The following is an 18,078-nucleotide window of genomic DNA, read 5'->3' as shown; positions in this document are numbered from 1 at the left end:
TCCTCCTCTACACCAGCTCTCTGCTCCTCTGGCCATTCTACCCCTTTGAAGAAAAGCTGGGCGGGCAGCCCCTGTGGTCCAGCAGCGTGAGCTGCTGTGATTAAAAAACTCACTTGCTCTGTGTGCATCTGGGATCAACGTTGGACTGTGGGCATCTTGACATCCAATAAGCTGCTGATTTACTTGGCTGACCTGCTGTACTTGGCCTTGGAGGCTTTTGTAGGGACTAAGGATGGGCCCTGGGGCTCCCGATTTCTCTCCTCACCTGCAGTTTCTTCACTGAGCTCGGGATGTTCTCTTCCTGGTTCCTTCTCTCCCTTCTCACTTCCTTCCCCGTTCATCTCCTTCCCTTTCCATTTCCTTCCCTCCTTCTGCTCTGTCTTGTTTTCTTTGTTGGCCCAAGCCCTGTTTTGCTTTGTTCTTTTTCCATTCTCATCTTTTCTACATATTCTGCTTTTTGCCCCTTTTCCGGTCATCCTTGGTTTTCTCATCTCCTGTGTCCTGACCACCTCTCCCCATCTTCCTTCTTCTGATCCATCAGGACCTGAGACTCCTTCCTTCTCTGCTCACTGCCCCCTCCCGCCCCCTAAGGTTCTGACTCCACAGCACACAGCCCTCTGTGCAACTGTTCACACCCTGGGCCTCTGGAGACGTCTCATTGCCAAAGTGTGTTTGTCCCCCTGACAGTGTCTTATTTGGAGATGTGGGGGGAAGGGCTGGGGATGAGGATGGGTAGAGAGATTCTGGAGAAGGCAATGGCACCCCACTCCAGTACTTTTGCCTGGAAAATCCCATGGACGGAGGAGCCTAGTGGGCAACAGTCCATGGGGTTGCGAAGAGTCGGACATGACTGAGCAACTTCACCTCCACTTTTCACTTTCATGCATTGGAGAAAGAAATGGCAACCTACTCCAACGTTCTTGCCTGGAGAATCCCAGAGATGGCGGAGCCTGGTGGGCTGCCATCTATGGGATCGCACAGAGTCGGACATGACTGGCGCGACTTAGCAGCAGCAGCAGCAGCAGCAGCAGCAGCAGCAGCAGCAGCAGCAGCTAGAGATTCAGGCCCCCATCTTCCATGGGAGAAGAGTGTTCAGTGCACCTGCCTTTTAACTTAAAATCTCTGGAGGTCTATAATTTTCACTGGCAGGAGTCTTGAAGCAGAGACCCTGGGTCCCTAGACCCCACCTGGTACTCAGCTCCACCTAAAACTGGCTCCAGAATATTTGGAGGCTCACTGAACACCTGCTACCTAGAGGGCTTCTTAGAGGAATCCGAGGATGAATTCTTTCCATCCCAACTACTTTCTGGGAAATAAAAAAAAAGAGCTGGTGAAGAACCCCAGGGTCTTGAAGACAGCTCTCTGTAGTGTTGGTGAGAGGCAGAGATGTGGCCCTCCCACCTCAGTGATCAAAACAGCAGGTCCTGCCTCTGCAGAGAGAAGAGTATGGCCACTGCAGCCTTAAAGCTGATGTTAGCCTGAGATTGTTTTCTTTTCTATTTTATTGTCTCAAGGGCAAAAGTTACTGGGTGACTATATGTTTATACAGAAAGTTTCTTTTCAAGTTTTTACTGAGGGGTGGTGCTGGGTGGGTGGGTATTGCTGATGCCATAGTTGAAGAAACTGCATGGCTTGAGTGTGTACTGCATCTAAATAAGTGTAAATATACATATATTTTTAAATTCTCTGGAATTTCTGGATACCATCAAATCTTGCTGTTCATAGAAACCTGTCCTCTCTCCCATATCTATAATGTTCTTTTTAAAATCTCAATACAAATATAAAAGAAAAAAAATACATACCAGCCGTAGTCTAATTGCCCCAAATTTTCTTTGAACTCAGAAAAACTGAGCAGATTTTTATTCTCACCCAAACCCCCATCTCTGGGAGCCCTTCCCAATGTCTCCCTACTCCCACCTTTCCCCAGAACCTAGGGACATGGTCCGGCCCTGGATGACTAGCAGTTGTGCCCCCAACACTAGACTTTCTGTCCCCTTAGCTCTTAAAGGGCCCCGCCCTAGATGACTGTATTTAAAGCTGCTGTCCCTGCATGCATGCCCAGTGTGTGAGTTTGCCTGTGTATGTGCCTGTATGTCTGTGCTCACACCCGCATTTGGACCAGCAGACTTTACAGGAGCTGGTGGCCAGGAAAACACCACAGTCTTTCTTCCTCGCCTGCTCTCGGCCACGAAGCCCCAGAGCCCAGCATCCTGGTGTCACCAGGGCCAGAGGGGCCAGGCAAACAGAGCTGCGGGGGAAGGGAGGGGAAGGACCCCCATGGCTGCCCCTCACTCCTATTCTGGAATGAAGCATGTGATCTTCACCCAGGGGCGGGTGGGGTGGATGGGGAGGGCTCCAGGAGGTAGTCCTTATGGCAGATAAATCTTAAGAAGCAATGAAATAAAATTACTATTTTCAGGCAAGACCAGAAGCGTTTTAAGAGCTTTCTCTGCCTGTTTTGACCTCCTGCCTCCCCTCTAGTGTGCAGTGTGCATCTGCGGTATGTGTTAACCAGTCCTCCTAAGGGCAGAAATACCTGAACCCCCATAAAGATCAATTTTTATTCCTCTAACTTCAGCCTTGTATCTTTATATGATACTGCCTACCTATGACTTTATTAATGTCATTAGGTATATTACTTGTATTCTCCCATTTTGCAAGAGCATCGTTTCTTATATTAACAAGTGTGTCCCTGAGCCTCTGACAAAAATGATACTAACCAGTTAACTGAAACACTTGACCTCATATACAAGAAGAACAACCATGACTGTAACAGTGTGACTCGACTGGGGAAGAAGCAACAGGAGGGAGCCCTTTCCAGAGCCTGAGGGACTAGTAAGACAGATGGTCCTGATGATTTGGCTCCTAGGAAGCCTAGAGCAAGAGCGAGGTAGATCAGGGGCCACATCCTGGTGACAGTCACATGTGGTTCTGACTCCAAAGCAGACTGGCTGGGGGAGCTGAGAGATGCTCGCACAGGCCTGTCTCCAAAGGCAGAAGGAAGGGAGGCGCCTTGGGTCCAGGAATCTGGGGAGGGGGAGCTGTGGCCCCCAAGCCCACCTGCTGCATGACCAGGGCCTCCCCCAGCCTTTAAGCACAAACAGCTGATAGAGAACATCCCTCATTTGCCCAGTGCCCAGGCCTCAGGCCCTTCCCTTGCTTCCTTCCTGGTCTGGGCTCCCTGTCTCCTGGGGCAGCGGCCAGAGGCTCCCTCCTCAGCCAGCCAGAGCCTCCTCTGCACAAGGTGACTCCAGCTGATGCCCCGCCAAACTCTGTCCTGAGCTGCATCCAGAACACAGACAGGGGCACAGCTGTTCCCGTTCTCTGGCTTTTCATGGAAAATCATGAAGATGATTTCCTCAGTCCAGCTTTGAGTGGAGAGAAGAGGGATCCTTCTCTCCTGCAGCCTCAGGCACCTGGCTGTCCACCCTGGTTGGGGGTGGCAGTGCTGGCTGCCAATCCATGCAGCCCTTGTCTGTGTGGCTGGCTCCTGCCTGAAGGTGCCTGTAGGGAGTCATGTGAGCTGAGGAGAAGGCAGTGAGGCTCTCATCAGTGCCTATATAAGGTCTCCACACTCTCTGGCATGTTCTGGCTGGCTAGTCAACAGGAACTGGTCTGGCTGAGATGGCAGTGCTGCAGGACCTCTGAGTGGGGCACTGTGATCAGAGCAGGACAGACAGAAGCCAGAAGATGATTCTTGGACCCGAGAGTAGAGGGAAGGGACTCAGCATTTCCTGAGGTTCTATTACCTGCTGAGCTTTGCAGGCAGACAGACTTTTACTCAAATCCTGACACTGTCAGGAAGTTACTCTGTGACCTTGAGCAAATGATATAATATACACTCTGAGCTTCAGTTTCATCATCTTTTAAATGGGGATAATACTAATAATATCCCTTATGATGAAATGATATAGAGGTAGTAAGTCACCCAGTCAGTCTGTTACTGATGAGAAAATGTTGACTACTCTATCTTTCTTGTATATAAGGTACAAAGTCAATGCCAATCAGAAATTAATATCCTGAACTCAAGTGCCTGGGTTCAAATTCCAGCTTGGCCTCTTACTCAGTGTATGATCTTGGCCAGTCAAGCTCTCTGTACCTGTGAAAATGGAGACAGTGAGTACAAAGTTCATGGGCTGCTGGAAAGAACAAATGAATTTAAAGCAGTACCTGATATGCAGTAAATGCTATACCTCTTATAACTTTTATGTCCATAACTACCCCATTGGCACATGGCAAGGGTTTGTTAAATGAATATAACATAAGCTTATAGCTCAGGCTCCAGGATGAACCTCCTGACTGGGAGACATTCCATCCTTCTGCCATTTGGGGAAATTTTTGAGAATCGCTGAGTCATATTTTGTCTCATTTAATACTCCTAACAACACTTGGCCTTGTTTGATGGATGTTGCCATGGAGGGGAACCACTGAGAATGTGAACTTCCTGCCATATTTGAGAACAAACTCATTGTGTGCATCCTGGCGTGAGACTGGGCCTCACCCTCGATAAGAATCTTAAAAGGCCAGATAAATATTTGACTTGCCTCATAAGTGGGGCCTGGACACACAAGAACAGGTGATACACAGAAACAAGGAGATCAGCATTCCTTCTGCGGGGCCTGCAGCAGCATCTAGTGTGTGCTCCCAGTGACCATGGTGTCTAGACCAGCTGCCCTTGGCTGTGACCTGGCTGCCCAGCACCCCTCCTCCTGGTCTCAGCCTGTAGTCAGGCTGGTCCCTCCCTAATGATTCTCCAAGCTATCCTGCATCCTTCTAGTACAGTTAATCTCTGCTTAAGTGGCCAGAGATATTCTCTTCAAGGTGCAGTTAACAGCCTTTATGACTAAAAGCAGGAGCTATTATCTCCATTTTCTGGATGAGCAAACTGAGGCTCAGAGTGGTATTGACTGGGCACCTGACTGACTACTGTGTGCCAGGCTGAGTTCTCATCTCAGTTCAGGTTTGGGTGGTGTGTAGCCATGTAAGGTGAAAGGCCCTCAGATGACAAAGAGGAATTGGAAGCAGTTGTCAGTGGTTGGAGGGAGGGAGGTGTGGAGGTTGGAGAGGTAGAAAGGGGTCTGAACTTGCATGGCTTTGGAGGTGATGTTTTGGAATCTGTGTTCCATCCTAAGGGAGCAAACAGAAGCCTTCAAAGTATCTTACTTTGACTTTACTCCTAATCAGACTTTGAGGGAAAGGATGGAAATAGAGAAAGCAACTAGAAGCTTATGGCAGGAGTGCAGGTGAGGGGCTGGATGGATCCCCTCAGGTGGCTCTAGAGATGAAGACGAGTGTGTGGATTCACAAGTATTTTATGAAGAGCATCTGTGAAGGTGGTGCCTTGACTGAGATGGGAAAGATGAGGAAGGATCAGTGTATGTTGGGGCTGGGGGATTGAAGAGATGGGACTGGACATGTTGAGTATGATGTGTCCTGAGACATCCAGAAGCAGAGATCAGGAGGTGGTTCGCTGTGACTGTGGATCCCAAGAGAGATCAGCTCTGGAGGCAGGAATTGGGGAGTTGTCATTATACAGCCTATTCACTTCATTCAGTATCTTCTTAAATATCTACCCGGCCCACCTACCTAAACTAGCAGCCTTGCCCCCCCCCACCCCCGCATAGGCACTCCAATAACTCTTCTCACCTGTGTTCCTTTTATGTGGCATTTATCACTCACTGACTTGGTGTTATATATTGGTGTACACGTCTCCTGTACTAGAGTGCAAGCTCCATGAGGACAGAACTCTTGGTTCTGTTCTCTGCTCTCTGTCCAGTGCCTAGATCAGCGCCTGGCACACACTCACTTGGTGCACAATAGTATTTGTTGACCAAGTGGAGTCTTAAAGTCATCTGACTGTTTATGAGGCTGAAAGGGCTCCCAGAGAAGAAGTGGTCTGGGCCCAAGTCCTGAGGAAATGGTTCCCTCCTGTTGCTTTTTCACATATCCATAATTGTTGCTGTTGTTTAGTCACTAAGTCATGTCCAGCTCTTTGCAACTGCAAGAACTGTAGCCCACCAGACTGCTCTGTTCATGAGAGACTTGTGGGGCCTTCATAGCCATCAGTTACTGTAAAGGGCTGCCCATCTCAGTGCAGGGGAGCAGTGGGCACATATACTCAGACACACATACAAACACACACAGAAACACCCACTGAGTGTGCACACAGGCCTATACCTTTAAAGAGAGGCATCCGGGTGCTGCCATGGCCCCTTTAAGAGTTAGGGGGACAGGATATTGGCACTTGGTGGGGTCCAACCTTTTAAGTCACAGGCTGAGCCACAACCCCTGGCTGTGGTCCAGGTGTGGGTGGGGAATCAGTGGCAGTGGTAAACCTAGGTTTGGGTGAGGGTGAAAATTGGGTAGGACCCTTCTGACCTCCTCTGTCTCTGCTGTGAGCAAATTTGGGGCATCAGTATATGTGAATTTGTCTTGCAGTTTTTTTCTTCCTTCCATCTTTCTATTGAGATTACAAAGGACATTATCAATATGGGAGAAGGGACAAGGTTTTTCTCTGTGATTAACTGAAGGGGCTGATGGGACCCGGAAGCTTCAGAAATTTTTAAAAAATAATATACACTGATATAGATCGTATTATGCTTGAGGCTCAGAGAAACAGGAAGCAGAAGCAGAAAGCACCTGGCACACAGAAACACACGTGTGTCGCCTCACAGCCAGGCGCTGCAATTCCTACGACAACGGAAGCAGCAAACTTCACCCCCTAAACCACCTGCCCAGGAAAATTTGAAAGAGACTTCCCCTTTAAAAACGGTCACCCAGCAATTTTTGACCCCTTGAACAGGAGAAAAGAAAAAAACTCCAGGCTAGCATCGCCTTTAAGGCTGTAGTGGCCATGCTCTTCTCCCTGCAGAGGCAGGACATGATGTTTCCATCACTGAGACAGGAGGGCTACATCACTGCCCCTCACCAACACTGCCGACGGGTGTCTTCAAGACCTTGGGGTTCTCTACTGGCTCCTTTTTTTTGATTCCCCAGAGAGTATTGGGATGGAAGGCATTCGCCTCCAGCTTCCTCTAAGATGCCCTCTAGGCAGCCAGTGTTTAATGAGCCTGCCAAAATTCTGGAGCCAATCTTAGGTGGGGCTGAGCACCAGGTAGGGCCCAGAGACTCAGGGTCTCTGCTTCAAGACTCTCACCCACTGGAAGTTATTGATCTCCAGAGATTTCGTTTTAACTTAAAGAGGAGACACACAGTACATCCCTCTCCTCTGAGACAGGCCCCAATCCCTATATATCCACCCCACCCTCAAAGCCAGAAACACACACCAACTAAGGCACTGCCAGGGGGACAGATACGCTTTGGCAATGAGGAGGCCCCACCAGAGGCCCAGGGTGTGAACAGCTGCACAGAGGGCTGTGTGCTGTGGAGTCAGCACCTTAGGAGGCGGGGGGGGGGGGGGGGGGCGGGCAGTGGGCAGAGAAGGAAGGAGTCTCAGGTCCTGATGGATCAGAAGAAGGAAAATGGGGAGAGGTGGTCTGGACACAGGAGACGAGAAAACCAAGGATGACCAGAAAAGGGGCAAAAAGCAGAAAATGAAGGAAAGATGTGAGAAGCAAGAGAAAGAGGCAAAACAGGGTGTGGTAAGCCACAAAAACCAGAAGGAGACAGGGCAGAAGGAGGGAAGGAAACAGAAAGGAGAGTGAGGAAGGGTGAAAGGAGGGCGAGAGGGAGCCGTACTGGGATTCCGAATAATGTACTTACCCAGCCTTGAGAAATTCCACAGAAATAGAAGCTGGAAAAACAGCATGTGTTAAGAAGCTATGTTAATGATTATCTTTCATGTTTTTCTTAGAATAAAAGCCTTGTCACCAACCCCAAGGCCAGACGCAGAAGGGAGTATGACTGGGATCATGAAAGCATGGACCTTGGAACACTGGGTCAGCGCCAAGCACGAACACTGCCTACGCACTTGCTGACTGTTCCCGAGACTGGCCCGGAAGGGAAAGGCCTGGGGTGAAAACAAGGAGACCTGGACTATGTCAGTGTAGTCCATGACATTTAGGAGTACGTGCTTAAAACAGCATGTGTCTTGAGAAAGACAAGATCAAAGAAAGTCTTGTAGTGTGCAATTTGGAATAAAAGCTGGACTCAGAGTGGACTCTGCACCTCAGTCCGACAGAGGCTGCAGGTCCCCTGACCCATTGCACCAGATTTTGTGTTCTGTCTTCATTCTCGTGGCTCGCTCCCGGACTGTTTAGGTAACAACTGGCACCCAACGTGGGGCTGAAGCAAAAGACCTCTATGAGTGCAAGTGAAACTACAGGGATGCAGAACCTGGGACGAGTGAGAGGCCTCTGAAAGTCTCCACTGGTAAGTCTTTCAGGCATTTAATCAGGGTTAAAATGGGAAATGTTGAGAGTGCAGAACACTATTGCCCATATATTTGTTTATTAAGACAGCTCTTGAAAGCGGGAGGAGTTTCTATTAGTGAAGGGCAATTATTAGAATTGTTACAAGCAGTGGATAAATACTGCTGCTGGTTCCCATCAATAGGGACCTTAGTTTTAAAAGCCTGGGAAAAGGTTGGCACTGAGTTGAAGAAAGAATATGCAAAAGGAACTCCGCTCCCTGTTTCTATTTGGAGTACGTGGGCATTAATTAAGTCAGTACTGGAACTTTTACCGACTTCTGATTCTTTTGATGAAAGTGATGATGACTCTTCTGAAAAGCCTCAAAGTCCAGAGTATGTGAAGCCAGAGGAAAAGGGCAAGCCATCTGCAAAACCTGCTCCCTCAGCTCCCAAGGAGGGTGATGGATTTTTTTCTCCATCTCCTTCCCATTGTTCTCCATCCCTACCACCTGCTTTTGCAGGAAACATTTTCAGTCAAGAGTCTATGCCCACTCCTCACCTTTCATCCATACAGAAAGGAATTTTACAAGCACAATGGGAAGGAGATTTAGAGGCTTTTTGTACTACCTTTCCTATGACTATTCATGAGAGTGTAGCTCTTGGTGTCGATCCTAAGAACCCTAATGGAGTCTATGAGGCTGTTCGTGAGCCTTTTCCTTTTAAAATCCTAAAGGAATTAAAACAAGCAATACAAAATTACGGTGTAAATTCCCCATTCACGGTAGAAATAGTTCAGAGTGTAGCAGAGGGCAGTTGCCTCATTCCAGCAGATTGGTTGGCATTAGCAAAAACAGTCCTGACCCCAGGCGAGTTTCGTCAGTTCAGAACTTGGTGGCAGGATCATGCTGAGACTCTGGCTGCACATAATCAGACTCATAATATCCCTATTTCTTTGGAACAACTTATGGGGATAGGTCCATGGGGGAGAGTGCAAGATCAAATACGTATGAGCGATCAAGCCATAAAACAATTGCGAAGGTGTTGCTTGAGGGCCTGGGAGAAAATAGAGCCAAAAAGCCAGACCTCTGTTTCCTTTCAAAAAGTTGTCCAGGGGCCTAAGGAGCCCTATACTGAATTTATTGCCCGATTACAAGAGGCAATCTACCAGCAAGTCACAGATGCCGAGGCAGCAGACGTCTTATTACAATTGTTGGCTTACGATAATGCTAACACTGATTGCAAAAAAGTAATGAACCCTTTCAAAGGAAAAGCTAGTTTAAATGATTATGTTAAGCTATGCCAGGGAGTGGGAACCGAATCCTTTAAAGCGGATTTATTAGCTCAAGCTATGGCTAGATTACAACTTCCTAAATTCCCCAGCACTTGTTTTAATTGTGGAAAACCCGGACATACTAGGGTTGAATGTAAGTTCAAAAAAGGGAACTTTCAAAAAGGAAATTCACAAAAGGGGAATGTCCCCAGCCTCTGCCCAAAATGTAAAAAAGGAAATCACTGGGCAAATCAATGTCGTTCTAAATTTCATAAGGATGGCACCCCCCTTTGGGGAAATGGCTCCCAGGGCAAGTTCCCAGCCCCATCGAAAAAGGGAGCCTGTCCAGTTCAGCCTCCACAGATGTCTTCCCCAACTACTCCTGCCAGCAACAAGAACAGTCAGAATCGTGGTGACCCAAGGACAAAAGAGCAGATGAAACCAAGGAGGGTCTTGCAATGCAGGAATGGAAAAACCAGACCCTTGTCATCCTTCCCTCCCCCTTCTTGTAACTATTAATGGATTTCAAGTCCTCCTGAGCAGTATAACCTGTCTCCCCTCCTACCCCATAGGAAGAAGGTATTTGCCTTACTCTTCCCTCCACCCAATATATATGCCTCATCCAATCAGCAAATGACCCACAAGACCCCTATTCCACCCCTGTACCCTGGGTAAAAAGTGGACTAAAGACCCCTGTTCAATGTTAGTTCTCCCTTGAGCTGGCCCACTGTTCTAACAGTGTCTCCCATTCTAATAAACTTTATTTCCCTCTCATTCTGTCTTATGTCTGGAAATTCTTTTCCAACTCGCACCTAGACCATGACATTTTTGTGGCCTATATGGGGACTTGGGGTCTCTTCCCCACATCCTCACTTCTCCTTTCTCATAGGGACCCTCTGTGAACAGGCAGGTGCTATGGAAGCAACTGAGGAACTCTGGCTAGGGTTACCCTCTCGTGTGTTCCAAAGGCCCACAGCTCCCTGAGCCCCAGTAGCTGCCACCCGAATGGGTGAGGGTCTCTCCTTTGTCTTCTTTCCAACTGAGGACTAGGCCAACCAATGTTGTGTGGGCATGGCTCAGGCACTTAAAAGCCATTAGGGTCCCTGCCACATGAAGACTCCCGTGAGCTGGCCCACTAAGGGGGATGCGGAACGGATCAGGCCACAACGGCATCCACCCCCAGCAAGACAACTTCCATGCACCGTGTCAGGCACATAGTGGTTGAAGCAAAACAGAGACAGACCATTGCCCCTGGCCACCGCCTCCCCCATAGCATTGTAAGGCAGATTCCTCAGCCTTCTCCCCTGTCACTTTCACTTCTTTCCCTTTCGGTCCGGATTGATTTACAGGAGCCTCGGTGTTGCCGCTGAGCCATCCCAAGAGTGCCTTCCATGTTTCAGGGAATCGCCCAATGGTGAGTCACCCAGCTGATCCCAGGGATCTCTGTCTTTCTCTGCCCAGGTCACATGGTGCCTTAGCTGCATAGTTCTCAGAGGTCACCTCTCACTGTTGTATGTGACTGTTGGGATGGTTGGCTATTTTTGTGCCAATAGTTGCACGGAGACATCACTGAGACAAAAAGGGACGACTTTTTGCCATTGGTGACTCTCAGTACCCCCGTTCTATGGCATGGAGGCTAAGGATGGGTTCTGGTATGTCTTGGGAGCCTCTCTCAGACTCACCCCTTGGCTATGTTCTCAGAAACTGGAAAATTTTGACCCTGCAAAAGGCCTGGCCCCAATACAAACTGGGGGGCCCCCCAAAAATGGCCTCTGAATGGCACACTAGCTTTTGCCAAAAGCAGGGAAAGGACCCAGAATTTCCTTATGTTCAGTCCTTCATGGCCCTCAGTTAGAATATGGATTTGAGGGACTCATGCCGCGTGTGTCTTTCTGTTGCCTCCCTATCTCTTGTCCCCCTCTGTCTCTCTCCATCAGATTTCCTAGACAACCCCTACTTGACCTTTCATATCCACATGATCTCTAGGAAAGAATTCTGGGGTTCCCTTTGGTCCAGGTCTTTCTCCTATATTCAAAAGCCTGAAGGATCAAAACTCTCCTCTATGCTTATCTCTCAGGTGGGGAGAGAACCAAGTTCCCCCCACTCCTAAACATCCTAAAGAGTTCCCTTCTAACTACTCCTGTTTCTCAGGGTGGGGAAGGATCAAGATTCCCCCACTTCTGCAAATTTCCTTAAACCTTCAGATTCTTCTGATGGACAAAGACCTCACTTCCACCAGAGGGACAATCCAAGAATTTTATCAATTGATCTGTCCCTGATATCAGAGTCAATTTGAGCATATTTGGTCTATAATTTAGGTGTAAAACTATGACTACAGAAAGGAAAGATGACTTTTTGACACAGGATGGCCATGATATCCTTTAGACTCCAGATAAAACTGGTTAAAATGAAATTTTTTTTTTCTTGGAAACTGCAAAACTGGTTCTTTTTGCATGTGCAATTGGAAACAACTAGCTTGTTAGGGAACCCTCTTACACTGCTGGTGGGAATGCAAACTAGTACAGCCACTATGGAGAACAGTGTGGAGATTCCTTAACAAACTGGAAATAGAACTGCCATACGACCCAGCAATCCCACTGCTGGGCATACACACTGAGGAAACCAGAATTGAAAGAGACACGTGTACCCCAATGTTCATCACAGCACTATTTATAATAGCCAGGACAAGGAAGCAACCTAGATGTCCATCAGCAGATGAATGGATAAGACAGCTGTGGTACATATACACAATGGAGTATTACTCAGCCATTACAAAGAATACATTTGAACCAGTTCTAATGAGGTGGATGAAACTGGAGCCTATTATACAGAGTGAAGTAAGCCAGAAAGAAAAACACCAATACAGTTCAGTTCAGTTCAGTTGCTAACTCGTGTCTGACTCTTTGCGACCCCATGAATCGCAGCATGCCAGGCCTCCCTGTCCATCACCAACTCCCAGAGTTCACTCAGACTCACGTCCATCAAGTCAGTGATGCCATCCAGCCATCTCATCCTCTGTCATCCCCTTCTCCTCCTGCCCCCAATCCCTCCCAGCATCAGAGTCTTTTCCAATGAGTCAACTCTTCGCATGAGGTGGCCAAAGTACTGGAGTTTCAGCTTTAGCATCGTTCCTTCCAAAGAAACCCCAGGGTTGATCTCCTTCAGAATGGACTGGTTGGATCTCCTTGCAGTCCAAGGGACTCTCAAGAGTCTTCTCCAACACCACTGTTCAAAAGCATCAATTCTTTGGCGCTCAGCTTTCTTCACAGTCCAACTCTCACATCCATACATGACCACTGGAAAAACCATAACCTTGACTAGACGGACCTTAGTTGGCAAAGTAATGTCTCTGCTTTCCAACATGCTATCTAGGTTGGTCATAACTTTTCTTCCAAGGAGTAAGCGTCTTTTAATTTCATGGCTGTAGTCACCATCTGCAGTGATTTTGAAGCCCCCCAAAATAAATTCTGACACTGTTTCCACTGTTTCCCCATCTATTTCCCATGAAGTGATGGGACCGGATGCCATGATCTTCGTTTTCTGAATGTTGAGCTTTAAGCCAATTTTTTTCGCTGTCCTCTTACATCAAGAGGCTTTTTAGTTCCTCTTCACTTTCTGCCATCAGGGTGGTGTCATCTGCATGTCTGAGGTTATTGATATTTCTTCCGGCAATCTTGATTCCAGCTTGTGCTTCTTCCAGCCCAGCGTTTCTCATGATGTACTCTGCATAGAAGTTAAATAAGCAGGGTGACAATATACAGCCTTGACACTACTTCTTTCCCTATTTGGAACCAGTCTGTTGTTCCATGTCCAGTTCTAACTGTTGCTTCCTGACCTGCATATAGGTTTCTCAAGAGACAGGTCAGGTGGTCTGGTATTACCATCTCTTTCAGAATTTTCCACAGTTTATTGTGATCCACGCAGTCAAAGGCTTTGGCATAGTCAATAAAGCAGAAATAGATGTTTTTCTGGAACTCTCTTGCTTTTTCCATGATCCAGCAGATGTTGGCAATTTGATCTCTGGTTCCTCTGCCTTTTATAAAACCAGCTTGAATATCTGGAAGTTCACGGTTCACATATTGCTGAAACCTGGCTTGGAGAATTTTGAGCATTACTTTACTAGCGTATACATATATGGACTTCAGAAAGATGGTAACCATAACCCTGCATGCGAGACAGCAAAAGAGACACAGATGTATAGAATAGTCTTTTGGACTCTGTGGGAGAGGGCAAGGGTGGGATGATTTGGGAAAATGACATTGAAACATGTATAATATCATATGTGAAACGAATCGCCAGTCCAGGTTTGATGCATGATACAGGATGCTTGGGGCTGGTGCACTGGGATGACCCAGAGGGATGGTGTGGGGAGGGAGGTGGGATCGAGGTCCAGGATGGGGAACACGTGTACACCTGTAGTGGATTCATGTTGATGTATGGCAAAAACAATACAATATTGTAAAGTAATTAGCCTCCAATTAAAATAAATTTAAATTAAAAAAATAAATAAAAAATAAAATTTATTCATCCCTAAAATAAATAAATAAATAAAAGTCTGCCTAGGGAAAAGCTTGAAGTTAACTCTTTCTATGTCCCTGAAATACACAGCCCACTTTGCCTGAGACATCAGTCTTGGGCAAATTAAAATTTCAAGCAAAAAAAAAAAAAAAGCTGGGGGAGGGTGGTTCAAAGAGACATTTTAAATCTCAGGCAGAAAACTATGAGATCTCTGTCTGTCTGTCTGGGTTTATGTATGTCTCAATGTGTGTCTTTCGGTTTTTTTTAAAAATAATATTGCTGAAGTTGTGAGTTCTAATTTAATTGGCCTAAAGAAAAGTAAGCGCTTACAAATGAGACAATTCTAAATACAAGAGAAATTAACCTAACTGAATTTCAGATTCACGTGAACTGGGAAATATTCAATATTAAATATCTAATATTAATGTTTGTTTGCTAATCTAATATAGACATGTCTAAGAGTCATTAAGATTAAGCATATTTTCATTGTACCTAGGTTTATTATAAGTTAAATATTGTTATATTGTTATATCTGTCACAGGTTTGTCGGCAAGGAAGGTACCTAGAGTGAAAAAACTTCAAAAAAAATGTAAATGAGATATGAGCTTTAAGATAAACTCTATTAAGATTAAAAATGTCTGTCTAAAACAGTTTCTTTAGATTTTGGTAACCTGAATTTCTAGGGTTGTGCTAAACTAAGTAACAGAAGTTTACTGAATAGCTAGGTCATTTCCAAACAAAATAAGGTTCTGAAACATTCGTTACTGAATACTAACTTACAGAGAAACTAAAGATTTTGGACTATTAATAAATAATGTTTGATGCCATCCTGAGATGTTTGCTAGAATTTTTTTGAGAAGTTATCACTGGCATTTATGTTCACCAATCTATAGAATGCTAATATAAAGGCCAATTCTTGGTTGCTTAAGGAAAGTAGGATGTGCATGTTCAGTAGAGAAGGTGTGAGGAGTGAAGTTACATTTTATGAAGGGGAAGGAGGTAGGTCTGACTTACAGTTGGCTGTTCCAGGGCGAGAGAACCAATGAGAGCGAGAAGAAGGCTTTATGGAAAGTGGACCCCAAGGGAAGAGTTTTGTGTATAAATAAAAGTTTTATTGAGATGTTGAACTGCCTTTGATAATGGATTTTAAGTTTCTTTACCTCTGAAGTGATCTGTTCTATGTTTACCTTTGAAATCTTTGTTACTTTGGCTAAGTGAATATATTATTTCACAATGATATTTACGATTCTATCTGATTGTTATAAACCCTTCTGCTATTTGTTGACAAAGCTGCCTAAATAGCTTGACTTCTAGCTGACTTTGGGATGCTTCAGAGGGCCCCTGAGACATCCCAAAGAGCTATTAAACTACCTGAGTTCATTTGACATGTCAAATTGCATGGGAAAATATTATTGGAGAAGTGTTGAATCTTCTCAGGTTAAATTGTATGGTTGATGTTACTTATATAGATATCCTAGAAATTATGTGAAATTCATGAAAATCTGATATGTCCTGGTAAAATGTTGTCGGTTATAATTCTAGTTATCATGATAAAGTGTTACAAGTCACAGCAATGACCAGGCTACTTTGTCATTTACAGTTTAATTAGATTTTAAACATGCCTTGTATGGTTTCACTCTCACACCTTTAGAAAAATACTGCTAGTTCTTCAAGGTGTATGGAAAAGACTTTTCTTAGATTAACTGATAAGTTTTGTTTGCTTGCTATCTGATAAATTGGTAACAGACTGGAATTTAGTCTACTCTCTATGTTAAGAGAACAAAGTTTTCTTAGAATGAATCTTTCATTAACAGATTATGAATTTCTTTGCCCTTAAGTGATTTATATTTGTTTTTAAAATCTTTTGTTACTTTGGTAAAGTAAATAAGTGTTATTTAAGATTATGGTACATGTAAAAGCTCATTCTGCTTCTATAAAAAATAACCCCTCACTGTTAGACTTGTGCTATCCTAATGTCCTTAAAACATGGCAACAGTCTACTCCTAAAAATGGGTGAATAATAGCTGAAAATCAAAGAGTCAGGGCTATGGAAATCCAAGACGGCCGCTTGGCTTTTCCCAGGTTCCTGACAAACCTTATTTTTATTTGATGGGTTAAAGCCTTCCCTGGTTACAGGGTTAATGCCTCCATAATGAAAAAAATCACTGAATATTAAGTTTTATAAATTGTTAAACTAAGTTTCTAGTTTTGTTAATTAAGGTCTAGTGTTTACTAAGACTCACTTCTGAGATAGTTCCTTGTTATGTTATATTGCTAAAAGATTTAATTAAGTTATTGAAAAGGACACTCTAAGTTTGTTTCTAAGGCTTATCTCAGTAACCAATCTTCAGATAAAGATCAGATGCTCCATAATGTACAATCAGGATATTAACACCAGGCTATAGTCATTTAACAACTGAAGTCAGATGACCTGGGGTATACCATGCTCTACCTAATGAAAGTTTTTGACTTATAATTCTTGCTTATGACTTTACTAATAACTGCTAGCTATAGCTATATTATTTTCTATGTCACTTTTTTCAGAAGATTATTTCTTTTGCTAACAAATGTGTGACTGAGCCTGTGATATAATGCTGATATGTAGTTCCACGTGAGATCAATGATTGTAATAATGTAACTCTAGATATGGGAAGAAGCAACAAGAGGGAATATTTTCCTGGACCAAGAGGCTAGTAAGACAGTGGTCCAGAGACTTTTGCTACTTGCAAGGCCTGGTCCAATAACAGCACCTGGAGTGGCCTATCAGTGGAATCTTCCCTAGACCTGGGAATGAGCCTTCCCAGCACCGTGGGACACAATGGCCATGAAATGCCCCCCAAACATGGTCAAATATGTGGCTATGAAGGGGCCCAGCTGACTGGAAGTTGGTACTTGCCAGCTGCTTCTACAAAGATTACATCATGACCACTGCAAGCTGCTGACCTTCAACACCCCCTGAAAGGAGTTCAGGGTGGAGATCAGAAATAAGGCACTCTGTGCTTTGGGGAAAACCCAGAAGAAATGGCCTTCAGATAGTCAGATGTTTTCAGGTAAAGATTTTATGGGCCCAAATTCTTGCATCTTCTCATACCTAGAGAAACACTAACATCATAAATCAGTGTCTGGTCCTGGTTCCCCTGGTAGCCCCTGAGCAGCTTTTCTACTTCTATTAATCTTTGGGCCACATACCTTTAACTTTCTTGTTAAGTTTGTTTCTTCCAGAATACAACAAATCTCCAAGTGGTAGGATGACAAGAATATTCCCTGACCAACACCTAGACAATGCTGAAACAAGTCACCTTGTCGTTCCATGGACTCTCATCTCCCTCTGTAAATGCACCCTGACAGAGAGCAGGCAAAGGGAACCCAGAGCCCCACGACGCCCCTGTACAGCCTGAAGAAGCCAGACTGGTCATCGCCCCTTTCCCCCGGAGACTGGGTTCCCAAGTGCCTGAGAAGGGAAATAGGTAGACAGTCAGACATGAGCAGGGTATCAAAAGAGGCCAAAGAATTAGCCCTAAAAATAAAGAGAGGGAGGGATATGGTGACCCAAGGACAAACGAGCAGATAAAACCAAGGAGGTTGCAATGCAGGAAAGGAAAAACCAGACCCTTGTCATCCTTCCCTCCCCCTTCTTGTAACTATTAATGGATTTCAAGTCCTCCTGAGCAATATAACCTGTCTCCCCTCTTACCCTATGGGGAGAAGGTATTTGCCTTACTCTTCCCTCCACCCAGTATACATGTCTCATCCAATCAGCAAATGACCCACAAGACCCCTATCCCACTACTTGTACCCTAGGTATAAAAGTGGACTAAAGACCCCTCTTCAATGTTGGTTCTCCCTTGAGCTGGCCCGCTGTTCTAACAGTGTCTCCCACTCTAATAAACTTTATTTCTCTCTCATTCTGTCTTATGTCTGGAAATTCTTTTCCCACCCGCACCTAGACCATGACAAGAATTACCATGCCGTGTCATGG

General features: G+C 45.3%; 1 protein-coding gene and 1 long non-coding RNA gene across 2 annotated transcripts in view; both read left to right on the top strand.

Annotated features, from left to right (window-relative positions):
- The window catches only part of LOC138423877 (myeloid-associated differentiation marker-like), a 60,076-nt gene that overhangs the window by 28,368 nt on the left and 13,630 nt on the right, over positions 1 to 18,078 (top strand). The window lies entirely within an intron of this gene.
- On the top strand, positions 7,455 to 18,004 carry LOC138423884 (uncharacterized). Its single transcript, XR_011250496.1, has 4 exons — positions 7,455 to 7,566; positions 7,814 to 8,331; positions 10,931 to 10,995; positions 17,308 to 18,004. It is a non-coding gene; the product is annotated as an uncharacterized lncRNA (long non-coding RNA).

Source organism: Ovis canadensis, chromosome 18 (genome assembly GCF_042477335.2).
Source record: "Ovis canadensis isolate MfBH-ARS-UI-01 breed Bighorn chromosome 18, ARS-UI_OviCan_v2, whole genome shotgun sequence".
Taxonomy (NCBI): Eukaryota; Metazoa; Chordata; class Mammalia; order Artiodactyla; family Bovidae; genus Ovis; species Ovis canadensis.
The sequence above is the reverse complement of the archived record's forward strand: the minus strand, read 5'-3'. Positions and strand labels throughout refer to the sequence as shown.